Source organism: Sminthopsis crassicaudata, chromosome 2 (genome assembly GCF_048593235.1).
Source record: "Sminthopsis crassicaudata isolate SCR6 chromosome 2, ASM4859323v1, whole genome shotgun sequence".
Classification (NCBI taxonomy): domain Eukaryota; kingdom Metazoa; phylum Chordata; class Mammalia; order Dasyuromorphia; family Dasyuridae; genus Sminthopsis; species Sminthopsis crassicaudata.
Window position 1 is genome coordinate 44,837,297 of NC_133618.1, and position 27,387 is coordinate 44,864,683.

The 27,387-nt window shown below is 45.8% G+C and overlaps 1 protein-coding gene and 1 long non-coding RNA gene across 2 annotated transcripts in view; one reads left to right on the forward strand and one right to left on the reverse strand.

Annotated features, from left to right (window-relative positions):
• The window catches only part of ZFHX3 (zinc finger homeobox 3), a 273,607-nt gene that overhangs the window by 198,058 nt on the left and 48,162 nt on the right, over positions 1 to 27,387 (reverse strand).
• Positions 13,222 to 18,621, forward strand: LOC141554314 (uncharacterized). The gene is made up of 2 exons (XR_012485829.1): positions 13,222 to 14,371; positions 18,469 to 18,621. It is a non-coding gene; the product is annotated as an uncharacterized LOC141554314 (long non-coding RNA).

Below are 27,387 nucleotides of genomic sequence, written 5' to 3' on the forward strand. Positions count from 1 at the left end.
TTCCCTGATCCCTATTATATTTACAATTCTATTTACTCTGCCATTACAGCCCTCACCCAAGTCCTCACCATCTCATCACCAGGCCAATTCTGACGATACTCGGTCTCTCCCTATTTTCTAATTCATCAAGTAGATGGAAAGATAAAGTATTTCCTAAGCTTTCCTATGTGCCAGGTTCTTATCTTCTAAAATACCCCTTTTATAAAAATCAGAGGCCTTGGGTGGTGACCAAATCTTTGAGTCTCACTTTGCTCATCAGTAAAATAGGAACTACAGCCATCATCTACCTCAAGGCTATTTGTAAAGGTCAAACAAGATGAAGCAGTTAGAACACTTGGAATAGATATAGTTGACATTGGTAAAGGGTTTTGTAAATCTTTATGTGCAATGTAAATATCCGTCATCATCAGGAAACAAATTAATCTTTAGGGGCTCTTAGAAGAAGTGTGGATACAACATTTGCTGGGTCAAAAGTAGGAAGATGAGTCAACTAGACTTCTAGGGTTCTGATCAGGGGCTTCCAAATCAGCACAAAATCATCACTTGCATGATGCATGCAATTGCTGTGGATAAAAGGCCTCCTCAACTAGAGAGAAAGTTTATGTGGATTCCTTTCTTCAAGCTAACTACTTGGGACACATTCAAGAGGGATCTTGGACTAGAGAGAAGTAGACCACACCTTCTTCACTTCTTACATAATTATTGTGATAATGATGATGATGATGATCCCCAATGTCTGATATTTACACAGCATTTAAGTGATTATAAAAAATTAATGGTCTCCTCCTTTGCCTGTTTTTCATACTTCAATATTCCCTGAAATGGTAAGGAAGACCAGGATAACCACCATTCTGTGCCCTGGCAGAGAGCTTTTATAAGTTATAATAAGACTAAAGATCCATCATAGTGTGTCTCTTCCGGTAACAAACTGGTCCTAACAGGGAAAGTAATCCACGGCCAGTGCATACCTGAAGCCTTTCCAACCACCCTGCTGCAGCCCAGGCCGGAATGGCTCGCTGGTGCATCAGCTCTGGGAGCTCAGGGGCGCCCCTCTGCCATGCCCGGCCTCAGCATCTGTCTGCTTCCCAGGTGGCCCTTAAATTCCTCTAACCAGGAAGCCCATTTAATTTCTTTGAAGGCAATAAGTTCTAAGTGTAAGGATCATTGGACTGGGAGTCAAGGGAACTGAATTCCGGCTCAGATAATTATTTGTTCTTGTCGATTGAAGAACAGTCCTCTAGAGAAACAGTTTGCCATCGGACTAAAGAATTCTACGACCTTGGTCAAGCTTAATTCTCACCACCTGTAAACTGAGGATACTTCCTGTGACCAGTCACCTACGAGTTGCAAGCAAAGTATTTCATAAACGCAACACTGGGTCAATAAGAGTTGTTATTATCATTAGGATTAGTAACAGGACAAAATAGCCAGCAGAAGGCAAGGTGAAAGATGACTTTGGGCAAAGGAAGGGTTCACTTGGCAGGCCACTTCAAAACGACCCTCTTTGCAAAATCAGCAGGAAGAAACTACACACAGGGCCTGCCATTGGCAGCTCACTCTGGCACAGGGTTCCGGAATTGGCACAGTGACAATGCAAACATGGTTTGCCCTGTGAAGGCTCATTAATAGGGCAACACACACACACACACATACACACAAATCAGCACAGCAAGTTCTTCAGATCTTCATTAGCTTATTAGCATAAACAGCTTTTCAAGCTAGAGGAACAAAAGGACATGCTAAACAAAACAGGAGTAGAAGCCCGAGGCTGGGTCTTGGGCCTGGAAATAGAGAGGGCCATCACTAGAAAAGGCACAAGCACCCAGCCTCCAGAACAGACTTCCAAGGCTCTAAATAGTCTGTCACTGCTTCCAACTCCATTCAGTCATCATGTCCTACTCAGAAGTCTTCCTTGGAATACCTAGATCATCTAAAGAATATCCTTTCCCCCTCCTCTGAACCCCTAAAAGACTTGGAAAATCTCTGTTCAATTTCCGGAGCCAGAGTTAATTCCGGTTTCTGTTACTCTCTCTGCCACAATGTGAGAAAAAATAAAATCAAAGATTTTGAAGGTGGGTCTCAGGCCACGAGTTCCATTAAGACTCTTGGGTTCATATCTGAAATGCTTCCAGAAATTAAATTAAATTAAATACTCTCCAATTATGATATCCAAGTTCGGCCCTGGAGAAGAAATGAGAAGATGGACCACCCCTCCTTTCTTCAGAGGTTGGGGTGGGGAGGTGGGGGATGGCGCACTATAGCTAGGAAACATTACATACACTGACAGATTTGGTGGATAGGCCGGTTCATTTTGCTGAACTGCTTCCTCTCTGTCCATTTTCCCATTTTTTTAAAACAAAGAATGGCTTACTAGGTAGAGAGAGGGATATATTTGGAAAAGAAGGTAATTTTTTAAAAGTGACAATTAAAAAACCAACAATAACAAAGGCTTAAGATCCCAGTACTGACCATACATGTCTTATGGTAATTAGGATGCCCAGTATCTGCATTGTTTCTTTCAATCAAAAACAAAAAACAAAAAACAAAAAAAACTAGTAAGAAATGGTTAGCTTTGGGCCCCTGAAAAAGAGTTGTTCAAGTAACTAAGCCACAGAACAAAATAAAAGTCCTTGAAGATCTACCATCTGAAGAATTTAATATTTCCCTAATCTCATGAAAACCTTAAGGATACAAAGATCCTGCATTTTAAAACATGCACACAAGACAGTTCTGATAAGATCCCTGATGACAATACAGTTGGTTCAATATCCCGGATAGGCATTAAAGGATCTTTGCATTAATTATACTTTGAAGTCACCATTCAAATGCTATTTAGACCTAACAACTTAGTTTGAGAATTAGCATCCTTACATATTTTCCTTTAATGACTTCCTGCACACTCTGGTCCCAGGAGAAAAATTGCTGGTTCGAGTCATAAAATGTGATCAATTTCGATCAAGATGCTGTGGTGAACATCTAAAATGAGGAGGGGGTGAGTGAGAAGAGCTGGGAGGGAAGGAGAGAGGGGAGAGGGAGAGACAGACAGACAGACAGACGCATCTGGAAAGAAAGGCGTTTCTCTATTTGGGCCCTTCCTTTTTTTCCACCTCCAATTCATAAACAATTCCAAGCTCAGGTGGCTTAGAAATGGGGCAAAGGCTTCAGCCATTATTCCTGCAAGTTCTACAAAGATTTCAAATTTAAGAAAGAACTCTGACCAGCAAACTAGCATAATTTCACTTCTATTTTTAAAGATCCCTTTTTCTGCTGCTTATCCAAAACCTCTCCACTAGAAACAAAGCCAATAGAGCAGCCCCATTCTGTTGGGGGAGATGGGGGAGAAGAGGGAAGGAGTTTTCAGTAGCTCTGGGGTAGGAGTGCACCCGTAGGAACCGTGTGGGAAACTCCACGACAAAGATGAACAAAAAGTATTCCCTCAACACCCGCGACAAAGCCCTGAGCGAGCAGTCTCCGCTCCGTCACATACAGATCTGGCTTCTGATATAAGACCATTCGGATCAACATTTACAAAATGCCCCTCCCCGAGGAAGAGAGAATTCAGTCTCCTGTGACAATCCACTCAGGGTGAACCCACCCACGCTTCCTACATCCTGTTGTTCCACAGTTGACTTTTTGGGGGATCTTTAGGCCCCTCCATTTTGCCCCCAAAATGACACTTTAATACGTCCGCTCCTTTCCCATTTGCCAAAGCTCATTTTCCATTTCTCAGCATCCCCATCCCCTCACTAACTCTTGCCTAGATAACTGATAGAGTCCCTTCTGTTTTCCGTGGCCTATCAAATCTCCCCAACTCATCCCAGCCATCTCAATCTCTCTCTGATTCACTCTTGCAATTGAGCATTAAACAACCAACAAGTATTTATTAAGAACTTGCGATACGTGCCTGGCCCTGTGCTAGCCCCCAGAGACGTGAATGACTGACTGAAGCAAACCTTACTTGCAAGGGGTTTTACACTCTACTGGAGAAGTACATAGATAATTTTAAATACAAAACACCAAGTGGGAGAGATCACGTTAGCAACGAAACACTGCAGATGGTGGATATTCAGCCAATGTCATTCTCCTATTCAAAACCCTTTAATGGCCATCCAGCATCCTAGAGGAAATGAACTGTACCAACTTCTTAGCATGACATTCAAGGCTCTCCCCACGACAGCTTCAAACTATTTTTCATTCCTCTCCGTCAAGCAGCCTACACTCCTGTCGGAACAGACCACCCAGCATTCTTCAACCGTGCGAGTCCACCCCGCGTCAAGGTGTCCGCTGGTTTCTGGCTCCTGCCTTCCTCCCAACTAGGAAGTTCCTCGCTTTTCCCCCTCCTTCAAGGCCTCGGCCACACGCAGCGGACTTCTCCATACTCTACTGATCCGCAAGCTATGCAAGGGCATGGCAATATTGAGCCCCTAGGTATTGTACACATGGAATGTTTCAAACACAGAGTTGCTGCTGTGGCAATGGCATTTTATTCTTCTATTGTTCTAAAGACTCTCTCAGAGACTGAATCCTAAATCGCCAGGGGACCACAAAGACTCAGCAAATTAAAGATTAATGGTATCTTGGACTAACCTTTGAGAAATACACAAGGAAGCCACCACACTCTCTTTCGGGTTTCTATCCGACACAAGGGTAGGTGGAGGAGCTGGCCCAGTGTAGCAATACCTTAGAGCACGAGGCTCACGACGTTCATATTACTTTGCTCCTTTTGTTCAGTCGTGTCTGATTCTCCATGACCTCATTTGGTAGAGCTACTGGGGCGCTTTGCCATTTCCTTCTCCAGTCCATTTGACAGATGAGGAAACTGAGGCAAATAAGATTAAGTGGCTTGCCGTGGGTCACACAGGGAGGAAGTGTCTGAGGTTACTTGATCCCAGGCCAGCCACCGAGCTGTCGCTCACATTGGTCACCAATGGGTTTTCCACTTCTATCTTACTCTGAAGCTTCTTAAGGTGTTTTCCTAACTTTGGCTTCTTACACTCTCCCTCTCACAGTTGTTCTCTTAGGCCCGCAGAAATCCCCCACGTAAAAGGAAGAGCTGGATGTGAGGCCGTCGGCAGGCCCAGCCGGCCCAGCCGGAGAGCCGCCGGCCTCCCCTGGTCTCCCTCAGGGTCCCCGCTCTGCACCCCCCAGAGCTGCACACTCTCCTGCTTTATCTTCCGCCCTGCCACGCGCCTTCAAGAGAAATCCTAGCCTGGACCGCCAGCAGCCCGCAGCCGCTCTCGCACCCAGTGCCAGAGGAAGCCCACCAAGACGACGAGTCCCTAACCCCCAAATAACACGGGTCCTGCCACAGACGCTCCGAGAGAGAGATGTTCACAAAATTTCAAGGGGGATAGAAGAGAGAAATGTGTGGAGGAGGAAAAGAGAGCAGAAAAAAGGGGGCTAAAAGGGGTCTCTCGCCTTCCTCAGGCATTCACTCACAGGCCCTCTTTGCCTCCAGGACGGAAAGTGTTACTCAACTGCCTGGCCTCTTGCTAATTGTGGGTTTTTATTTTTATTTCCTATTACCCTCTTGCACGCCTGATGAGATTATTTTACCGGAACTGACACAGCTGGAAGCAGCAGGCATACGTGGAGCCTCTGAGGAGGTGATGCAATTTCATTTTCATTGATCAGAAATCAGCAGGGCAGTAAGTGATGGGAAATTCCATTAGAAGAAAACTCAGAGGCCACGAGACCCAACTTCCTAGCCACACCCAGGGCCTCCCAAAGGCCTGGTCTTCCTCCGGACTCGGGCAGAGGCCTGCAAGGGGAGACGCAGCCGGAGCCACCGGCTCCCGGAACGAGAGCACCCACTGGCCGGGGGCTCTGAGCCAGAAGCTCCCGTCTGCCCCAGACAGCCCAAGGTCCAAGCTCGCGTGAGGACGGATCCTCAATCTTTCTAATTTTAACATGAAGCCAGAAATCACAAAAATCACAACCCCCTCCTTTTGTAAATGAGGAAACCCAGAGGGGTCAAATGACTGGTCACACAGCTCAGAAGCGTCCCCGCCAGATTACAGCTCTGACTGCACCATCGTCCCTGAGTGTCCCAAGGCAGAAAAGGATGCAGTTGAATGACTATTGGGGGTTTTTTTTGGGGGGAAGGGGAAGGTTGTACTTTAAAGCTTCAAGTCGGCAAAACCTAGCCCCTCTTCATTCAAAAGTCAAATTTTATTAAGAGTCTAAAACAGGTAGAGCATCGTTAGGCAACAAGATTCAAATACAGAGTGGGACAGGGCCCGTGAGCCACCAAAGAACTGGATGAGCAAAGGTTTTTCCAGAAGAATTTCTCAAAGCCTTCTCGCTATTATCAAGTCCCCCAAGGAGCGGGGGCAGCTCGAGGGAGCAGTAGTGGTAGAGCATCTGCTCTGGAATCAGAAGGCCCCGAGTTCAAACTTGCCTCACTTAACACTTGGGATGCCAGGCAAGTAACCCCGATTCCTGGCCAAAAATATAATAAGGAGCTGGTGATACTGACTTAGAGAAGATTAGGTTCAGGCAAGACCTACCTTCTCAAGAACAGCCAAGGGAGGTGGGAGCTCGACCAGATCCTCGGGTTGGAGAGGACATCCTAGCTCATTATGAGGGCCTTGTTTCCCCAGGTTAATGATGACAGTGACTAACATCCGTCCTAAAGTTGCCTATAGGAGGTCCCAGGTAGACTCGGCAGATCTACAGCGGGTGAAATGCCCTTTTCACAGGTATAGATTTACGAGCTACGCTGACCAGGTTAAAGCCTAGTCACTTGCTTAGCAGATATGAGCAGAACTCTCTCCCCAGTGCGTATCTCAACTCACATTTGTATAGTGCTTTCTTAAAAATTCCGTAAGTATAATTATCCCCATTATAAAGATAAGGAAGTTGAGACCCAGAAGGGTTTTAAATGATTAGCCCCAAGTTAAAAAGGAGTAAGTATCAGACTAAGATTCGAACCCAGTGTTTCGAGTCTGTTGATCTTTCCAATAGACCAGACTGTTTATCAAATCAACAGGCATCTTATTAAGCACCTTCTATATACCAGGTACTAAGCAAAACACAAGGGCTACAAAGTGGATAGAAATAAAATAAGTACAAAGTTAATTGTTTGGGGGGCAGGAAAAGAGCGAGCTGGGGGGCCAAGAAGAGCCTCATTACGGACGGTGACCCGAGACAGAGATGAGGAAAGAATGTTTTCCAGGAATGGCAGCCGCCCAACGTGGAGAGGAATAATGAACTATGCTATGTGTACAGAAGAATACCAAGACCGGTCTGGCTGGACTTTGGAGTGTCCGGAGGGAATGGGGAGCAAAAGACTGGGAAGGCAGGAAGGGGCCAGGTTGAGAGAGTTTAAAATGTCAGGGAAGTCTAAGGTGGCCCTACAGGCAGTGGGGGCCGCTGCAGTTTACTTGAGTGGGGAGAAGCCCGCTTGGCCCTGGCAGCAAAGTGTTTGCGAGGTGCCATGGGAGGAAACCAGGCAAGGAAAGTAAGGGAAGGACTCCTGTCCGGGTGAGAGGGGAGGGCCCTTGAGCCAGTGCAGGAAAGAGGCAAAGAGGGAAAAGGAAAGGAGCTAGAAAAGCCAACTTCTGACGGGGGAGCCGACTCCGGGAGGACATGGACGCCGTACACCCACGAATGGCTGGAAAAGTGGTGCTGCCTCCTACAGAACCAGGGAGCTCAAACGGGGGGGGATTGGGCGGAAAGATGAGGCTTAGCTCCGTCTCGGACATTGTGAGTTTGAGAAGCCTTGGGGAGATCCAGTTCAAAATGTCTAAGAGGCAGTTGGTGATGTGGAACGGGAGCTCCAAAATAGAACACTAAAGCCAAAGAGGGGAGACAATGAAAACCGATAGCCAAGGTCCTGCTCACCTACATCCTCGCCAGCCAGAAACGGCTAACTTGGCAAACATACACCTGGCAAGACGGAAACCACGTCAGGGTGAGGAAAGATGTCTCTGAGCAAGCCATTAACACCGCTGGAAAGGAAAGCAAAGTTTGGGGCTGACTTAGAAATAAAGCATCCTAGGGAGACGGCAAGGCACTCCCCGCTCCAGCCCAAGACATCCAGCAGGACCTTCATCCTGCCCAGTCCTGGGCACGGCCGATGCCCATGCCTGGCAAACGCTGCGGTGCGAACCCCCCGTCATCCCCACTATTCTAATGACTCTCATAAATATAGAATTGTAATTCATAAGCGAGCCAATACCGTCTCCCTACAATTAAAGGTAAACTAGTAATATTTAGAGTTGCCCCGCTCACACTCTCTTCTCAAAAAATAAATAACTAAGTCATTGAGAGGGAATCTGCTACCCTGCCCTCCCGGTAAACATCTTTCATCTTCCTGTCTGAAATAACAGTAGGCTTGATGAAATTCAGCTGATTCAGTACAGCCTGTCTGCCAGGATGCTCTAATGTTGACAACAGCTTACATGAATTAGTTTCTACTGGCTCCTAAGAATAAGATGAACCTACAGATTTTTCACCACCTAATCTAAAAGGCTAAGCCTCAGATACATTCTCCTTCGAGTGGGTCTTTGGCATCTCATTTTAAAATTTTCTCCTGACACTTGAGTTCCAAGTTTTTCCTGATGAGTATTTTCCCAAACTCCAAAAGGATCAATGCAGATGGATCAAAACTTTGTTTTTTTAATGTCTAAATGTAAAGTGAAAATTACCTGTGATAAGATGTTTGGGCATTGAAATTCATCAGTCAATTGGATACAATTAGCAGAAATCCCGTCCCCTACAGGGATCCCAGAAAAAAGCAGGCAGACCAAACAGAAACGGGCAGCCTCCCACTTCCTCCTTCTTCTAATGGCCTCCACACAGGCTAAGAACTTTACAAATAAAAAGGCCTCTTTTATATTTCAGGGATGTATGATTTTTGTCAGGAAAGGTAACTTCTCCGGAACCTTCCATGCCTTAAAAGATGGTCTTCTCTGGCTCCCCCAAAGTCTAAAGGAGTGACTGTCCTCCCTGAGCCGAGCCGGTCCTCAGATGTACAGGCCACCACTGAGTCAGTATTTATACTATGATGAAATAACCAAGTCATATTTCTTCTTCTCTTCACTCTACACATACATTTAATTCCTTTTGGAAGTTTTACCTTTAAATTGCTTCACACGTCACTATATCAGAGAGACAGCGGGGAGGAAAGTAGACTATAGCTAGGCAAGGAGTCAGATTTTGTTGAGAGGAGCACGTACCACCTGCCAGTGATGGGCAGTTCCCCAAGTATCGGCAAGGTCCTTCGTCAGAACCCAAGTTATTTTCCACAGCTCTCAAAACTCGCTCACAGGCACTGGTGACCCTCTGACTCTGCACCGATCCGTGATAGTAGTTGCTGTTATTGTTTTTTTGTTTTAACTCTATAAAAATACTTTGAAGTTCCTCATTTCTAGCTTCTTTTAATTCAAGAGGAGAGCTTACTTGCCAATTGACAGGCAAAAGTCCCAGTTTCGAGTAGATTAAATGCTGAACTTCCAGGGCAGAGTGGAAGGAGCGCCCAATCTCCAGTCAAGGAGATCCGAGTCCAAAGCTGCCCCACACTTCCTAGCCGTGTGATCACTTCACTCTGCCTGCCTCCGTTTCCTCCTTTATTAAATAAGCTCCAAAAGGGAATGTCAAAGCACTCCAGGATCTCCGACGAAGTGGCAACGACCGAAGTGACGGAATAACAAAACAATCTGAACTCAGGACTTCACCTCCCTCGCACTAGCTACTCCACGGCCTAGCACCCCAAGCCCTACAGAGGAGGTTAGAGAGATGGTTCGCAGCAACATCGACGACGGACAAGCCGACAGCCAGGCAGGCCTGAACTTTACGTCTGCCCGTAGAGTTTTAGACCTTTTTCTAAAATATTTTCCCACGCATTCTCATTTTCCTTTCACATTGCTAATCTACAGAAAAACAAGACCAAAAACTTGAAATATGTGATAGTAAGTGATTCTCCCAGGGTCACGCAGGCCACTCACTTGTGGCAAGGCCAGGCCGGGCCTACAACCAGGTCTCCTGACTCCGGCACCTATTTCAGCGCTTTTCATTAGATCACGTTACCACCCCGCAAGGAGTCATGGACCCTCCCATAAGGTGATAGCATATCAATACAAGGGTCGGTTATTATAATTTCAAAAGCTATTTTCTTCCTTTGAAACAGGAGATGATAGGTTATACTGTAACACATGTAAAATGTATGGGATTGCCTGTCATCGGGGGGAGGGAGTAGAGGGAGGGAGGGAAAAATCTGGAAAAATGAATACAAGGGATAATGTTATAAAGAAAATTACTCATATATGTACTGTCAAAAAATTATAAATAAAATTAAAAAAAGAAACAGGAGATAAGGGGAAGAGAGAGAGAGAGTCCTAGACATGGTCAAGATAAAATAATCACTACTAACCCGTCTGATATAAAGATGCTTGAATCAGTACAGCTGAACGTTAATTAAATTTCTAGTATACTGGAAAATAGTGGAACTGGAAGTATGGGGTTAAAAGAAAAAGAGCTCAAAAACAATACATGATAGAAAATGACCCTTGCTGGACAGGCTGCTGAAAGACAGGCTCGCTGATATATATGAATCATGGACATTATCCAGTATGGAGGAGCTCTAAATTGGTCCAATCATTGTAGGATACGTTTTGGATTAGTGCCCCCACAGTCACCAAACCAGTGATTCAAAAATACCACCGCTAAGCCTATTACCATGCCCTACTCAAGAGGGAAAGGAACAAACATTTATTAAACACTTACTATGTGCCTGGCACTGTGCTACCAACTTTATACATAAAAGAAGGAAAAAGAAAAAAGGAGGAAGGAGGAAGAAAAGGAGAAGAAATCCAGAGATACAAAACTATTTTAAAAGTTTTCTGTTGTAATAAAGAACTGGGGAGGGGAAGGCTGAGAAAGTCGGTGTCTGTCAATAGAAATAGTTTTAACAAAAGATGGTACTCTTTGATCCAGCAGTGCTACTACTGGGCTTATATCCCAAAGAAATACTAAAGAGGGGAAAGGGACCTGTATGTGCCAAAATGTTTGTGGCAGCTCTTTTTGTTATAGCTAGAAACTGGAAGATGAATGGATGTCCATCAGTTGGAGAATGGTTGGGTAAATTATGGTATATGAAGGTTATGGAATATTATTGCTCTGTAAGAAATGACCAGCAGGAGGAATACAGAGAGGCCTGGAGAGACTTAAATCAACTGATGCTGAGTGAAGTGAGCAGAACCAGAAGATCACTGTACACTTCAACAACAATACTGTATGAGGATGTATTCTGATGGAAGTGGAAATCTTCAACATAAAGAAGATCCAACTCACTTCTAGCTGATCAATGATGGACAGAAACAACTACACCCGAAGAAGGAACACTGGGAAGTGAATGTAAATTGTTAGCACTAATATCTGTCTGCCCAGGTTACTTATACCTTCGGAAGCTAATAATTAATGTGCAACAAGAAAATGATATTTACACACATGTATTGTATCTAGGTTATATTGTAACACATGTAAAATGTATGGGATTACCTGTCATCGGGGGGAGGGAGTGGAGGGAGGGAGGGGATAATTTGGAAAAATGAATACAAGGGATAATATTATTTTAAAAAATTACTCATGCACATATACTGTCAAAAAATTTTATAATTATAAAATTAAAAAAAGAAAAAATGATTAAAAACCTTAAAAAAAAGATGGTATATGAACATAACAAAATATTATTGTTCCATAAGAAATGACAAATGGGACTATTCCAGGAAAAAATAGACATATGAATTGATGCAGAGTAAAGTGAACATTGTATATAATATATGTACATATATTATAATATATAAAATATTCACAGGAAATAATTTATAAATTAACATTATAAGGAAAAATAGCTGAAAGACTTTGAACTCTGATCATACTGACCAACAGAGCTTCAGAGTACATAGAGTTCACCGTGTTACTTATATTCTATTTCTTACATTGAAGAGGTAAGTGGCACATCCTAAAGATTCATGGTTTCATGTATGACCCTCCTTCTCCGCTTTATATATGGAAGTGTTCCCTTTTCTGGTGGTCATTAAATTTGTAAAGAAATAGAACAGAATTACAAGGCAGCCCCGAGCAAACAGAGGCCGCTTGGCTGTGGCAGAGTAGCATCACCAGGCCGCAGTTAGGATGCGACTTCCCCAAAGAATTCAGAATAGACCGTTAGTTAAGGGGACGAGAATTGGTTCGGTGAGCGCTCGGATCAGAACAAAGTTTGGAGCAGAAACCCAGCCTGCGGCAGCACCCAATGGCAACCCGTGGGAAAAGCCCCGGAGGTTTGTGACTTGGGCCACAGGGCTTGGCCAGTAGGAAGAGCATCCTGGACACGGAATTCCGCAACAAGCTTCAATATCATTAGGCTGCACGCTCCTCGAGGGCAGGGCTCTTCTCTTTCTTTTTGGTTCCTAGTACTTAGCACACGGTAGATGTTCAATAAATGTTTATTGTGGTGAATGCCTCTTCACAGATGTTTAAAGGTCTATAAAGAAGAAGGATAGGTCCGCCATGACATCACCGTACATATGCCAGCACTCTGGCACTGCTCAGGAAAGCTCCTTTCACCATCAAACCAATTAAAAGCAATATTAATTAAAGCCTTACCAACATGCAAGCTTTCCAAGTGCTGTGTACTACAGATGCAAAGACAGTTCAAATCATGCTCTATTTTAATATTTGGGAGATAAACACAAAGTACAACTTTGCTAATTTGAAGAAAAGAAGGCTGCTTTATGGTAGGGGACACCCACATCGGGCCCTGAAGGAAGAAAAGGTTCCTGAAAAGCCAAATTGAGACCAGAGCATATTCTGGGCAAAGGGGTGGGGGGGACTGCACATACAAAGGTACGGGGGCAAGAAATGAAAAGTCAAGAGTAGTCTGATTATAGATTACAGATTAAATATAGATTATGTGAAAGGGAATGGGGTAAGAGAATTCTGGAAAGAGAAAGAGCCTAAAACTTTAGGCTGAGACAATTATAGTTTATCATTGAAGCAAAAAAGAGGGCCAGCTGCTAAGGGTTTTAGATCTGTGCCTTATGAGATCCTGGCAGGCAGAGAGAGCAGTTAGGAGGATAGGACAACTACCATCGTATCCTAGAAGAGAGGCAACAGAGGCCTGGCCTGTGGTCGTGGCCACCATCGTCAGGGAGAAGGTAACAAAAGCAAGGCGTGTGAAGACAGAGGCTACAAACTTAGGAGAACATCTTTGACTCCACCCAAAAGGCAAAGACTGACCATATGGAAGGATGCAGGGTCTTTTCCAATTTTTAAAGTTTTAGGAAAATGTTGATTAAAAAGTTATTGGTCAATAGCCAAGCCTTCTCATGTTAGCACTTCATCTTTTAAAAATAAAATTAAAGAAAAAAATTTGGAGGCGGCCGGGTGACTGAAAATAAAAGGAATTTGAGGGCCAGGATCCAGTCAGAGAAAGTAAATTTTAGGCTTCTTAAGCTGGGTTAGGGGTGACTGTGTCAGTCTCCAGTTTGCTTTCCATAACAAGGATGCATCAACTCCTTTGTAAGCTTGTAGCAGCCACAGGAAAGTGCTACTGAAGCGGTGACTCCAAGGCCCAGGGAAAATGAAGACTGGGGGGAAAACGAGAAGGCTTTGACAGTGGGGGATGCCACAGTCCATGCTACACTGCCTCAGCTCACCCTGTCTTCCTCCTTGCCTCCCTTGAGACATCTCCCTTTGGACATCGATCTTCCCACAAGGCCCTCCACTGTGTGCTGGTTGATGAGTTGTTTCATCGGACTTGCTCTCCCTAAACTTTAACCAATTGGCTAATGAAGTGCAGTGTGTGTACTTCTGTCAACATGAGGTCACACTGGCATTAAGTGTTTTTATTTGCTTAATAGAGCTCATGGAAGTAAGTAAGGTACTGGGGGAAAAAGAGAAAATCCTGCTCTGCATAAGCTGCACTGCCCGTGAGCCAAAAGGAGTGGCTGAGGAAGGTGTAGGGCTTCCTGCGAATGTGCCGCACGAGTTGCTCCTCAGCAGTGAATTTCATGGCTGACGGTGGCCATCAAGAGTCTGGAAAATCAAGATACAAGGCAGGAACATTCGGCCCTCCACTGAGGGGAAGGAAGGCAGGGTCTAAGAGCCGGGTGACTGACGAATTTCCACAATTCTCCCCAGTATTCAGAGATGGGCGAGGTTTGCTCACCAAGCACAGGGCCTCCAGTTCTGAAGCACGTAACCCCCAACATCTCTCTGTGGTGCCCTTTCGAACAGGCCGGGCCCCGGATGGAGCCGCCTTCCCGGCAGGACTGACACGTGAAGCTTCATTTCATCAGGCCGGACCCACATAAGGATCACATATATGGCAGCGAAGGGCACCTCCTCACTCATACATACGAATGAGGTAAGTCCCCATGATTTTTATCTAATCGAGAGGGCACCAGACTGGGGTCAGGAAGGTCTCAGTTCAAATCCCGCCTGTAACAATCTCCCTGGCAGTGTAGGAACCATCCAGGCAGTTTCTATCCTGGCATTCAATCCAAGGTCACTTTTTAAACACCTACTATGTGCCCGGTCTGGTGCTAGTTTCTGATGAAACAGAAGATGCATTTTGGCAATGAAATGGTACCTGTTCGGAAGAAGTTTAAATTTTGCCCAGAGTAGATGCAAAATACGTATAAAGTAAATACAAAGTCAATTCAGAGAGGAGGAAGTAGCAGCTGACCATCAGGAAAGGCTTTGGGAAAGAGGTAAGTCCTTGAGCAGGGCTCTGAAGAGGGATCCTGACAACTGGAGGCGAGAAAGCAGGGTACGGGGCAGGGAGGCAGCCAGGCAAAGGGAAGGAGCAGGAGATGGAGTGGAGTGTGGGAGCAGACTAGTTAACAGCTCCGCAGAGCTTTAAGAAAAGCACCGTGTTCTAACTTTAGAAATGTAGGTTAGAAAAGCCAGGATCCCAAGGGCGAAGCTTTGGGGGCAGGCGAAGACACGTCAGGTATAAGCTAATTTAGGAAGCTCCCTGGGGCACGCGGGTAGAGGATGAATTTGAGAATGGAGAGACTAAGGTAAGGAGCTCCTTTAGGTGCCTGCTGGAGTACCAGTGTCCAAGAGAAGAGAGACCAGAGTTTGAATGAGGGTGGCTGTGCCATTACACCGGGAGAGAGGAAGGGTGAGAGAGGTGTGGTGAAGGCAAAATACTACTTGAAGACTCGTTAGATACGGAGGGTGAGGGAGAGTTAAGAATCCAGGCCAGCTGTAAGGTTGCAAACCTGAGTGACAGGAAGGATGGTGGTTAAGAGCCACAGAAATAGCACCGTTAGGAGGAGGGGCTGGGAGGAGAGCTAAGTTCTGTCACGGATTCCTTGTCGGAGCTGTCTATGGGATAGCCGAGTGGAAACGTCCCACAGGCAGGTGGTAATCCAGGACTCTATGAAGAGGTCCGGACGCACAATCATGAGAGTCTGTATAGAGATGATCACTGAACTCACAGGCATGGGCGAAATCCCAAAGAGTGAGAGAAAGGGGGCTCATTCAATGTTGTGAACCCCTAAAATTAGAGCACCTACAAGTTCTCTTACTCACTTAAAAAACTTAATCTGGGGAAGTAAAATCCCACTTCAGCCAGCCCCTACCATATCTTTTATTTCACCAAGAGACATTGGGCAGACGTGGAAAAGTTCACGGGAAGGGGGCAATCTGACATTGTGCAACTCAGCTTCTAGAATCTTGTAGCTTAAGAAGATCCATGACCACTTCGGAGACACTAGAATTAGGTTTTTCCTCAATCCTGGGACCAAAAGCCCCTGCAAACGCTTTCTCCCCAGAATTTAAGATGCAGTTTCCCCCCCCCCAAAAAAAAAATCCCAGGGAAGCCTGTTGCTCTAAAACCCCTTTGAAAATCCCAGTCGGAGTTTGTTAGAGTGGACAAGGATGCAGAGAGGGGATACAAGCAGAGTAAAGGCTGGGAGAGAAGACATGTCAGCTTTTAAGCTCCAAACTCCTGAGTCACATTTCAATCTCCTTTGCCATAATTGTTTTAAACACTGCCTCCACCGAAAGATGCCTTTAAAAGTTGCATTAGCTTCCAGATTCCTTGTTTAAAACCCCTCTTTCTGCCGGGTGCCTTGGGATAAAAGCTGAGTTTGACTCACTGGCCTGGCCAGCTGTCAAATTCCCACACTTGCCCAAGCTGCAGCGGGAGCTTCTCCCTCGCCAGTTGGAGGCACGGGCCCCACCGGCGGAGCAGGGGTTAATGGAAGCTGACCGCAGCAGAGTTGTTAAGGTAATCAATACTACTGAGATACTAAAGCAGCATAAGCCACATTATTGATTGCCAAGCAGATGATAAAACTGTTTATTATGATAATTGCAGGGTCCCTGCAAGATGCTCCCAGCGCTTCCTAAAGCTGTTTACAAAACTAATAAAGATTTGCCAGCCCAAGATCTTCTATTTTAACCCCCTGCCCCCTTACCCACCCTCAAATTCACGGCCATACCCTCCTTCGCCGGGTGATAGCTACAGGAATCTCGTCTGCCAGCTCGGGAGGCGCTGTGTTTTATGAAACCCTCTTCCTGGACCCACTAAGGAACCATCCTTCAACACCCTGCTCCCGAGCCCACTTCATAAGGAAGGAAGTAAAGCAGACAACACGGCTTTTACATTTCCTACTGAGAATGCACCGTAGGATCGCTGGTGTTTTATTACTGGAAGCTCTTCTCAGGGCTACTTGCTCCAACTGACGTCCATTTGTTACAGCGCAAACCACATCACCTTGGTTTGTAATTAAAACTTCTCTTGAGAACTTGGTCCCGAGGACGGAGGGACGTAACGCGCGAAAAGAGGCAGACCCGTAGTCGCAGAAGACGGTGGTTCTGCCAGGCCTCCTCCCCAGAGCCTCGGCAGACCAGAGGAAGCAGGCCCCAAATCCTGGATCTTTTTTTTAAACCAAATTTGGGTACAAGCCAAGCGGCCAGCTTCAGGACCGCAGTCTCCCAGAGTGACAGCACCATCCTACGTCCTTCAGAGCTCCAAGGTGCGCCCCCCCACTTTGCCACTTTGTATCTTAGTATCTAGGACAAGATGCAAGCTTTCTTGGCGAGGGCCAATTTCCTCCCCTTCCAAAGGAGAAGGTTGGTCTAGATCTCAGGAAAACTCCACAACTAGGAGACAAGAGGAAATGATTTCCCACAAGACTGGAGAGTGAACAGCCCGAACCCCGAGGGGGCAAACAAGGCCATCTTTAAAAAAGGAAGAGGTCAGAAGTAAAAGGCCAAGTGGGATGGGAAGAGACCCTCTTCTTCTTCAGCGCTATCCCACTCCAAAAGGAAAGAAAGTGGGAAAATAAAACAAACGAGCAAACAAACATAGGGCTCAGCCCCTCAGATCCCAAGCCCCCCTCTCAGCTTGACACGCCAGACCTACAAATTAGCCAGGAGACGAGATGCATGTCTGTGTGTTCGCAAGCACGGTTCAATTTCTTGGGCTAGTAGAGACATGAGGCTCTTTTTGCAGACAACTAACTGGCTGTGCTCCTCCTCCTCCCAATCACGCAGAAATCAAGAGACTGGAGCCAGTTTTACATAGAGATCAGCCTGACTGCCAAAGACCTCGCTATGAACTCACAAATGCCAGAGCATGGCTGGAGGGGATGCACCCAGGGATTAGTTTTAACTCAGTTACCTGCTCTTGTAAGAGTTCCTTGGCAACCAAAACTGGCCCTAGTAAACCAGATGCTTCTCTCCTTCTGTAAATTTTTTTTAGTAAAGAATTCAAAAAAGTAAATGGGGAAAAAAATTCAAAACTCCTAAAAAAAGAAAAAAAATTTTTTTTTCTTCCACCAAAAAAAGCTACTTTAATAGACTGGTCCTAGAATCCATGATATAACCAGGTTAATGTTAAATGGCTAGAATTCTGTAATTCCTGTTAGCTTTAACTTCCTATTACGTGCCATATATGCTCTCTTACCCAGCTGTCTTTGCCTCATGAGTACACTGAAAATCATGCTACACTCACCTGTGATAATCCATGCTCAGAGATCTACCCATAATGACCAGATGAACAGTCAAAGTCCGAAGAACCGTGTGGGGACGTTCTAAGTCATGCAGGCCATTAGCTCTGATTTGCTACTGGGAATTTATTTCACTCGTTCCAGAGGCAAGCATCCCTCCCAACCTGAATGCTAAGAGTTCACTGTTTTACTTTGCTCCTAAGTCATATATGCAACTTTACATTTACAATACTGTATTGTGTTTCGTTTTGTTTTTTAAGTGCTTTAATTAATTACAAGCTGCCCTAAGTGATTTCTCAGCATTTGGTTGGGGTCATCTGGTCATTCTGTCTGCAAAGATCAAGTTTAACCTACATAAGGACAATTATTTTCCTGGATTATCAGTCCCTTTAACATATTAATAAATATTTTTCCAGCAAAATTTATGGTCAAAATTAAACATAAAATTACAAATTTAAGTTTTAAAACTTTATTCACATGAATGTTTGTTTTCCAGTTCTGGCAGCATTGGCAGAGGCAGAAGGGGAAGCAAACAAAAGAAGCGAAGAGGCGGTCAAATTCCACCGGGAGTCAACTCCAAAGAGCTAAAGAACCTGGAAAGGGACTCAAGTCCAGAATGTTTAAATAGATATTTTGCTGTTATTTGTAATACTGACATATTAATCTTCTAAAATATCTTAGCATTTTAACATTTCCAGAGGGGAAAAACAGCATCTGAAAGGAAGGAACAGACCAACCATAAGGACCGGGACAATTCCAAGTCAGGAGCAATCAGAAGATCTAGACAATGTGAGCTACGCAACACGAATGCTACTTTGCACAGTTTTAGGTCAATGATGATGGCTGGAGGGAGCAACATGTGTAAAAGTTTAATCAGTGTTAAGTTCCCCCCCTTCACAGACAATTTTCATCATCTAAAACTCCATTTAAGCGGCGACTTCTACACGAGACTTTTCGCCTACTCCAGACAAGCTGAATTTAGACAATTTAACAAGGGTAACCCAGAAACCGGCCCAGCTTTATGCTTCTAACCCTTAACAACTCAGGAAAGGCGATCTGGTCATACACCACCTGCCACTCCTTGGATATTTCGGGGAGTAATTGGTTCTGTCCATGATGTTCCCCACATTAGCAAACCACTCCTCATCTGTGCTTCCCTGGACCCTTCCAGGGGCAGAAACCCCTCTATCCGGGGAGCTAATTGTGGTAAGGGAACACACCAAAGATTCTGGAACTACCCTGACACCACTCACCCCCACCCCAAAATCCCTGTCTCAAATAACACGCATTTTCCAAAGCTCATACATCTCATTCCTCCTTCCTCCACCACCTTAATCTGGGAAGCCCAGATTCTGCCCTCGAGGGAACGACGGTACCATTGCAGGAGACTTTTCTCAGACACAAAGTCCGTGTCTCTGCAGAGCTAATGATGGGATAGTGGATAATGCGGGTGTCCAGCACTTTGTCCTCGGGCCACAGCGCTGTGACCCACATAGCCTTTTCTGTCTGCTCCTCACCGACGCGCCAGTGTGCTACGGTCCTAAAGGCATCGGCTTTGGAGTCCGAGAATGAGCATGTATTCTAGCCCTGCCATTTCCTAGTTCTACAATCTTGATCAAAGTCAAGGAATGGCTCGCTCTGGATTCTATTTACAGATACAGAAGGACATTTATGTGTAGGATATCTACATACGTATGCACATACCTGTACAAACCTATATATTCACACCTACACACACATGAAGTGCGTATATACACACAGCTATAGAGTCCCACTGGAGACAAAGGCTAGGCATGTGCCCGCACGCGTCACTTCATCTGTCCAACAGTAACAGCACCTCTCTCTCTCTCTCTCTCTCCATTTTTGTGAGGATAGAATGAGATTAAAAACGAAGTACTTCGCAAAGCTTAAAGCACAACAGAGAAAACCATTTAGACAACTAGCTAGGCACACACGCACGTGTGACTTTGTATCTATAACTTATACACAAGCATGTCCGCATGTTTGTGGGGGAATGTGGGTCTAACACTTGCATCTCCACACACATACATGCACTTCGTCCCCGGCAGGGCTGTTAGGTTTTAACACTTTCTGAACTGAGCCCATCTTACACCCTCCATTCAAACGAAGCTGTTGCCAGGAGAAGGTAGTGCTCCCCGGCAGACCCACGAGCTTCCCCCGCTTACACGTAAATTCCCCAGGAACCCCGCCGGGTCCCAAGCCCGCCCAGAGGCACGTCTGCGTCCAGGTTAGCCCTCCGAAGGAAGGGCTCCTTGCTGATGGACGCCAGCACCTTTCTAGGTTTTAGCTAAAATGGCGCTGAGGAGAAAGAGTTATGGAAGAAGGTGCCTCCGGGACATGCCCATCTGCCGTTCCCCCAGAAGCCCAAACTCATTCTAATGGTGGGCTTTTCTTACCTCAAATATTTGCTCCTCTTCACCCTGACTTCCCCATCTCTACATCCCCTTTTCTGGAAGCCTGTCTGCCCTCTCTCCCAGCCAGTTACCAAGTTGTGGTTCAAATTTCCTATGTTCTTAACCTCTCTCCATGTTACCGCCATTGGTCCCGTTGTCCTCCCGGCCCCAGACCCTTCCGGAACACCCTTTGAGAATTTCCCCCCCAAGTCCCTCGTCCTAGCCCCACTGCTTCAAAGCCTTCCTTGCTGTCTTTACCTTCCCTCCCTCCAATTCATCTTTCACACGCATGCCGAATGAGTCTAAGAGGCACGGAATTGATAATATATTTTATTTATTTTTTCCCTGAGGCGGGGGTGAAGTGACTTGCCCAGGGTCCCACAGCCAGGAATGTTAAGTGTCTGAGACCAGATTTGAACTCGGGTCCTCCTGACTCAGGGCTGGTGCTCCATCCACTGCGCCCCCTAGCGGCCCCAGATAATACATTTTAAAGCACTTTGCAATTCTTAAAATGTCAATATTCGCATAAGTCATTTTTGTTGTTATTAATCGGGCCAGAGGAGTGAAATCGCGAGCGCCTTTGGACGGCACCTGGTCCAATCTCACCGCTATTTCTTTACAAGTGGAAGCGCAGGGCACCGGTGAGGATCAAGCAGTTTGCCAAGGCCCCACGGGTGGCAGGGGGCAGATCGTGAGCTGCATCTGGCCCGACTCCCAAGTCCAGCCGTCACTTCTTGGCTCGAGCTCCCTCCCGCCCTCCGAACAGCGAGGTGGATATCCGAGTCCTCCACAGCACGGTATTTCTATGTCTCCCACTCCTTAGCCACGATACTCTCTACGCTAAATGAGCCACAAGTGTCCTTGCTTTATCTCGTTCCCAGCTCCACGCCTTAACTGCTGGACCTGGTTTTCAAGTATGAAATCTGCTCAACTGCTGCATTCTTACTCATGTTTAGGGTCGACTGAGTGAATAGGGGACATAGAGAGGGACCCAGCTACATGAGACAAGATTGCTTTCTTCAAATGCGCGAAGGGCCATCTTTGTGCACGAGGGACTAAAACGGTCTGGAAGCCAAAAGGACGGAGCCATTTAGGCAGGCACGGAGGAAAACTGGAGGGTCACCGGCGGCCTTGGAGAGTGGCGAGCTCCCCCTCATTCCAAGTCTCCAAGCAGACGCTCTGGCCACCCGACGAGTGCGGAGGGGCGAAACCCCTGGTAACCGTGCGTTCTACCCGAGGTGTTCTAAATCCAAGAGTCATTCCATCATACGAAGGGGTCAGAGCGCCCTTGTGAAATGTACTCTTTGGAGACCACTCTTCTTTCTGAAGGTAAATAGAGCTGTAGCAATTGTACTACTTTGGGCATTTTGTTCAAGAATCGAGAAATTAGTCCAATAAATCGCAGCATCAGCTGCCTGAGATTACAATTCTAAGCGGTGAATTCTAAATCCTAATACTATAACCCTATGTGGTTAATGAAATATTTATTCCCTCCTTCATGGTCTAATTCAGGTACCGCCTTCTCTATGAAGCCTTCCCTAATCCTCCCAAAAGCTGCCTTAAACATAGCAGGTGCTTAATAAACAGTTGTAAACAATTCAAAATAATTATTTTTTCTATTGGAAAAAAATCTCTTATAAACCATTTCAAAATAGGCACCAGACTGCTGAATCAAATGTTTTCTGCCAAACACCCTAATTTCCATTCACTCTTCTTTTTTTGGGGGGGTCAGTAATTCCTTTTCATATAACTCTCCTCTCCATTACCCTTCTCCGAACTCCTTCAGGGGATCTTTGTGGGAAAAAAGAGCTAGAAGAGGTGAGGGCACAGAGGGAGGAGTAAATGGAGTCTCCTTCCCCTCTTAGAAGACACCTTGGGGATGACCTGGTCCAGCCCCACACCCCCAACCCCCTGAGCCCCGCTCCGCCTCATTGTACAACAGAGAACACCGAGACCCCAAGAGAGGAGATGGTTTGCCCAAGCCACCGAGGGGATGGACGGGACGAGCCCGGACCCACGGCCTTCTGTTCCAAGTCTGACACTCGTCCCACTATCGACTCTGCATCTCTCTCGAGCCTCACGGAGGCCCCCGGAGAGATCCCCGACTCCCAGGTCTCTTTCCTCGGAGAATTCGTTACGTTCAGAAGACATCAGTAGGTGCGTGTGGGACTTCGGGAAACATTAGTCGACTCTGGATGATACTTTTACTCAGAATGAATTTCTCCTGCCTGGAAGGTTTATAATCCTCTGGGGTATTCCCAGCCACCTGCAACGTCCACGCCGTTCCAGTCACAAACACCTAGGCGTCACGGGCAAACTGGGCCAATTCGCCCCGCGCTTCCTCCTCTGAACACTTAACACGTTTAATAACTCTGACCCGAGACGGCGTCGAAGGCACCTTCTGTCGACCTCTCCCCACCGCCAGCGGCGGCGGGCCAGTCCCAGGATCCTCCATCACAACAAGGACTGCCCTCCACCCTGTGGTGGTATTCCCTCGATCTTGTATGAGCTTTTAGAAGACACAAGTAAATGGTGCCCACTAGGTCCTCTTTATTATTTTAGAAACTTTTTTCCCCAAAGAAATTACCTATTTTAACATTTTAATGCGTTTTTAAGACCATTCTCAAGCTCCGTCGATGTTGCCACGCTAACTCACCTGGGACAAAGGTCACAAGAACTCCTGGCATCTCCTAAGGTCCCAAGACCATGACTCTCAGCATGGCAGAGATGGATCCTGCTCAAACCTCCATCCAACGGGGCCAATTGTGCTCTCCCCTCTCCAGCCCCATCCCCACCCATTTAAAATCAGTCGTGGCTCTCTGCACCGGCCCCAGCTGCCACAGGCGTGGAATCCCCCCCGGAGCTCCCGGAGAAGAGGGCTCTTGCCTTGCTATCTGGGCGCTCGGCACAGGGCTCTCCATGTGCTTAACATGGCAGTCCTCTGTCCATTAACCCCCCCCCACACACACACACACCTGCCAGTCAGGTAGGCTTTTTGAGGGGCCGTCATTAAACAAAACAAGTGCTCGAAGGCCGTCTCTTGTGACTCTAACTTCCTCATCTTCCCCTGGTAGGGGGACGAGGGGATCTGCCAGCCTCACAGCTGCCCGCTACCTGCAAGGAGCTTGGGCCAGCTTGTTGATATCTGGACACCATGTATTTTCCCTGGTAACACCTGTTTCCTTGCCGCTATTATTTTTAATTAGCACTCTGCAGCAGACTCAGCCCTGAGCTCTGGGGCAGGCTTCCCTCCTGATGGAACAATTAAAGATGCACAAGGGGGGGGGGGGGGGTCCTGGTCCTCCAAAATGATTTTCTTGGCAGGTTTAAAGGTAAATCATCCAGTTAAATGGATATTCCTTGAAGAGATGCCTTCGGGCAAGGTTCAAACACTTCAATGTCATTCTGGGATTCCTGTCCAATGTGATGGATTCCGGCCAACGTAGATGTAGATGGTCAATATAATCCAGGATTACTAATCTGAGAACTGTCACCCTTCATTTGACAAGCATTTATCAAGCACCTACTATATGCCAGGAACTGCTCATTATACTCCTAATGGTTCTACTTGATGCAAGGATTTCAAATCACCCTCTCCCCTAAATATTTATGTAAGATTATCATTACTAATTCACTTGGGGAAACCATGCAAATCATTCCCCCAAATCATTAATATCATAGTAGTGACATTAACAAGTTCAAAGAAAAAATCAAAATGAAAGTAGCCTCCTGATTAGCCTTCTTCATCCTTGGGGTAATAATTTACCAGTACCAAGCCAAAAGAGCACATCCATTAAAAGCCTTGATAATTTGACCACAATGGGCTCCTGGAAAAGGCAAAGTTATTCTTGATTCCGAGTCCCACTGCTACATCTCAGGTATGAACTCCAGCGGGAGACCCATGAAAGCCGGAAGCCAAATCGCTCCGTTCCAGGAAGGTAGCGTTTCAGATTTTAGAAAGTGGGGGTAGGGAGGGAGGTAAGTAAACAGGACACTGGAAAGGCAATTTAGATTACTTGCAATTCAAAAAGGAAGGAAAGCAAATGGCACCTATTTCTACCACATGCATACCCTCATGCTCCAAATCCACTTCACACTTACACTTGTAATCTCCCTCTCCTCAAATTTTTCTGTGTCTGAGGTTTCCTGCAAATGCAGAAACCATGCAGGCCGTCCACAGCCATTCTCCCCGACCTGTCTGCAGCATCTGACCCTAATCCCACGGCATGATCCCGATTTTTCCATGACCTCTCTGGCTCCTTTTCGTCTTCTCCTCTAAATGTAGCTGTTTCGGTAGTTTCTGCTTTTGGACCTCTTCTAGGGACTTTCTTCCTTTGTGATCTCACTCATTTCTACAATTTCAAGTATAGTGGGTTTAAGTGTTGGGACTTGGTTTTCGCCTCTGACCCGGTGAGTCTTGGGCAAGTTATTGATCCTGTTTCTCCATCTGTAAAGTGAAAGAGACCCACTAAAATCTGCTAACGATCTCTCTCTAAAACAATGTTCCCTTATGTGGGCAACTTCCAAATTAATCTATCTCCCAAGCTGTGGCACTGCATCTCCAACTAATTATCTTTTAGGCATTTCCACTTGAATCTTCAGCTCCTCAGACTCTTAAAACTAAACTCAACCGTTCCTCCATTAATATACTCCTCTCCCAAACTTTCATTTTTAAGAGAATTACTGCCTATCTCCTCAAATGACAGGAAACCCGAATCATCCCTAACAGTCAGATTCCAAGTTCTATCTACCTCAACGAATATGGCTTCACTGCTAGGGGTAGCCCTTTCAAAATAGTGAACCTCAGCCCATCCATGCCTTCTCATTCTGGGCAAAGCTTGCCTGTATCTTCCTGAAAAGGAGGCGCTGGGGATTTTGTCCTTATTCATGTGACATACTATCAGGTACCAGAGGAGCATAAGCTCACTCCTTCTACCACAACTTCCTTTTCTCTTCACACAGGTCTTTGATGACATCCTTTATACTGTTTCTGCCACGGAATGCTTGTTCTCTGTGAATGTCCGCTATTTCTATCCACCATGCATTTCTCCGCTGTTCTTTCAAGGACCCACAATTCGAATTCTTAAGAGAACGTGTCCTTTCTGAAGCAGTCTTGAAGAGCACTGGTATTATAGCTCGTTGTTCCACAAAGAAACTCCAGGGTTTTAGGAGTACTACTGAGCAACACTTCAAATGCAACCCGCCGCATTCTCGGTAATTCTGGGCCCAGTCCATTTTCCATCTGCAGTCTTTCTTTCCAAGATCTATAAATTGTTGGATCAGCTCTAAAGGCTGTTCATCCAACTGTATTCATAGTCTGCACCCCTCCCCCAAAAAGATCCTTCCACTTCCTTTTCCTGTGTTGATAGCACAGCCAAATTCTTGAGTGGTTATGGATGCATTAGGAAGCTATGTCATCTGCAGAAAAGATCATCAGACCATCTCTATTTCACAGGGAATCCTCTTCCACTTGCGTCTTGCACAAGACATCTACCAGGACAGTGGCAAACTCCTTTGGCAAGCACACCACTCCCACGTTAAATGCCTTCTTGGGCATTAATAAAGGGTCAGACAAAGTGTGCTGTTGTGCCTTTCAAGGGATTTCGTATGGCTCCAACTCATGCAAGGAAGATAGCCGACGGGAAGAAAGTTTCCATGGGTATGATTTACTAAGTCATGGGGTTTGAAGGGGTCTTTTTTATTTAAATATTTAACAAACAACAAGAACAGTAAAATCTTGCATTCTTTCCACTTTCCCTACTTCTGCAGTCCGTGTCTCTCAAGTATGTCTCTTCATTCCCACTATTCTTAGGCAGCCATCCCCCTTCTTGGACTATTGCAGAAGCTTAATTTGCCTCCTCCACTCCAACCCACTGCTTCCAGATTAGTCTTCCTAAAATCCAGCTCTGCTCATCTCACTCTCCTACTTACAAACCCTCCGCGCTTCCCACTATTTGGCAAATTAGGTCTGCAAGAGTTCAAGATATGCCAAAGTACGGCCAGCCTGCCTTCCAACAAGATCCAGGATAGAAAACGTTGCTCCAACTTTAAAGCCCTACAGAAATGGCAGCTATTAGAAATTACCTTTCAAGTCTCCTCCCCCACCAGGCCTCCTACACATTCGTTTTGTGTAAACAACACTAGATTACTCAACTTCTATTCTTCAAACACGTTCTGTGCTTTCTTCACTTCTGTCTAGAAAGCTCTGCCCCTACCTGCCTATTGAAATCTTACCCATTCTGGGGCTGGCATTCAAATGCCTCCTCATCCTCATCTCCCCTTCCAATGGACATGACCCCTCATCCTCAATACTTCTTATGATGAGTCCTCTCGCCCCATTTTGGCCTTTTGGGGTAATCAGCTGAATAACCCACCCCAAAGTTGGTCAAGTCAAGAATCTCAGGAGCTCATTCACAGAGCTGCTAGACTGGTGTCCCGAAAGAGCTGTTGATGGACACAGCCTCCCTTGCTCAAGAGTTACTGGATCTCCCTCATCTCCCCGGAAAATGAGTATTTCCCAGCAGACTCCACTATATCCTCAAATAACAACATTGATGTAGTGCACGTCGAGATCTGCAAAGTGTTACATGGACTGATGCTGAGTGAAACGAGCAGGACCAGGAGATCATTATACACTTCAACAACAATGATACTGTATGAGGATGTATTCTGATGGAAGTGGGTATCTTCAACATAGAGAAGAGCTAATCCAATTCCAATGGATCAATGACGGACAGAATCAGCCACACCCAGAGAAGGAAGGCTAGGAAATGAGTGTAAGCTGTTTGCACTTTTTTCTTCCCAGGTTATTTTTACTTTCTGAATCCAATTCTCCCTGTGCAACAAGAAATTCGGTTCCACACACATATATTGTACCTAGGATATACTATAACACATTTAATATGTATGGGACTGCCTGCCATCTAGGGGAGGGGGTGGAGGGAAGGAGGGGAAAATTCGGAACAGAAAGGAGTACAAGGGATAATGTTGTAAAAAATTAC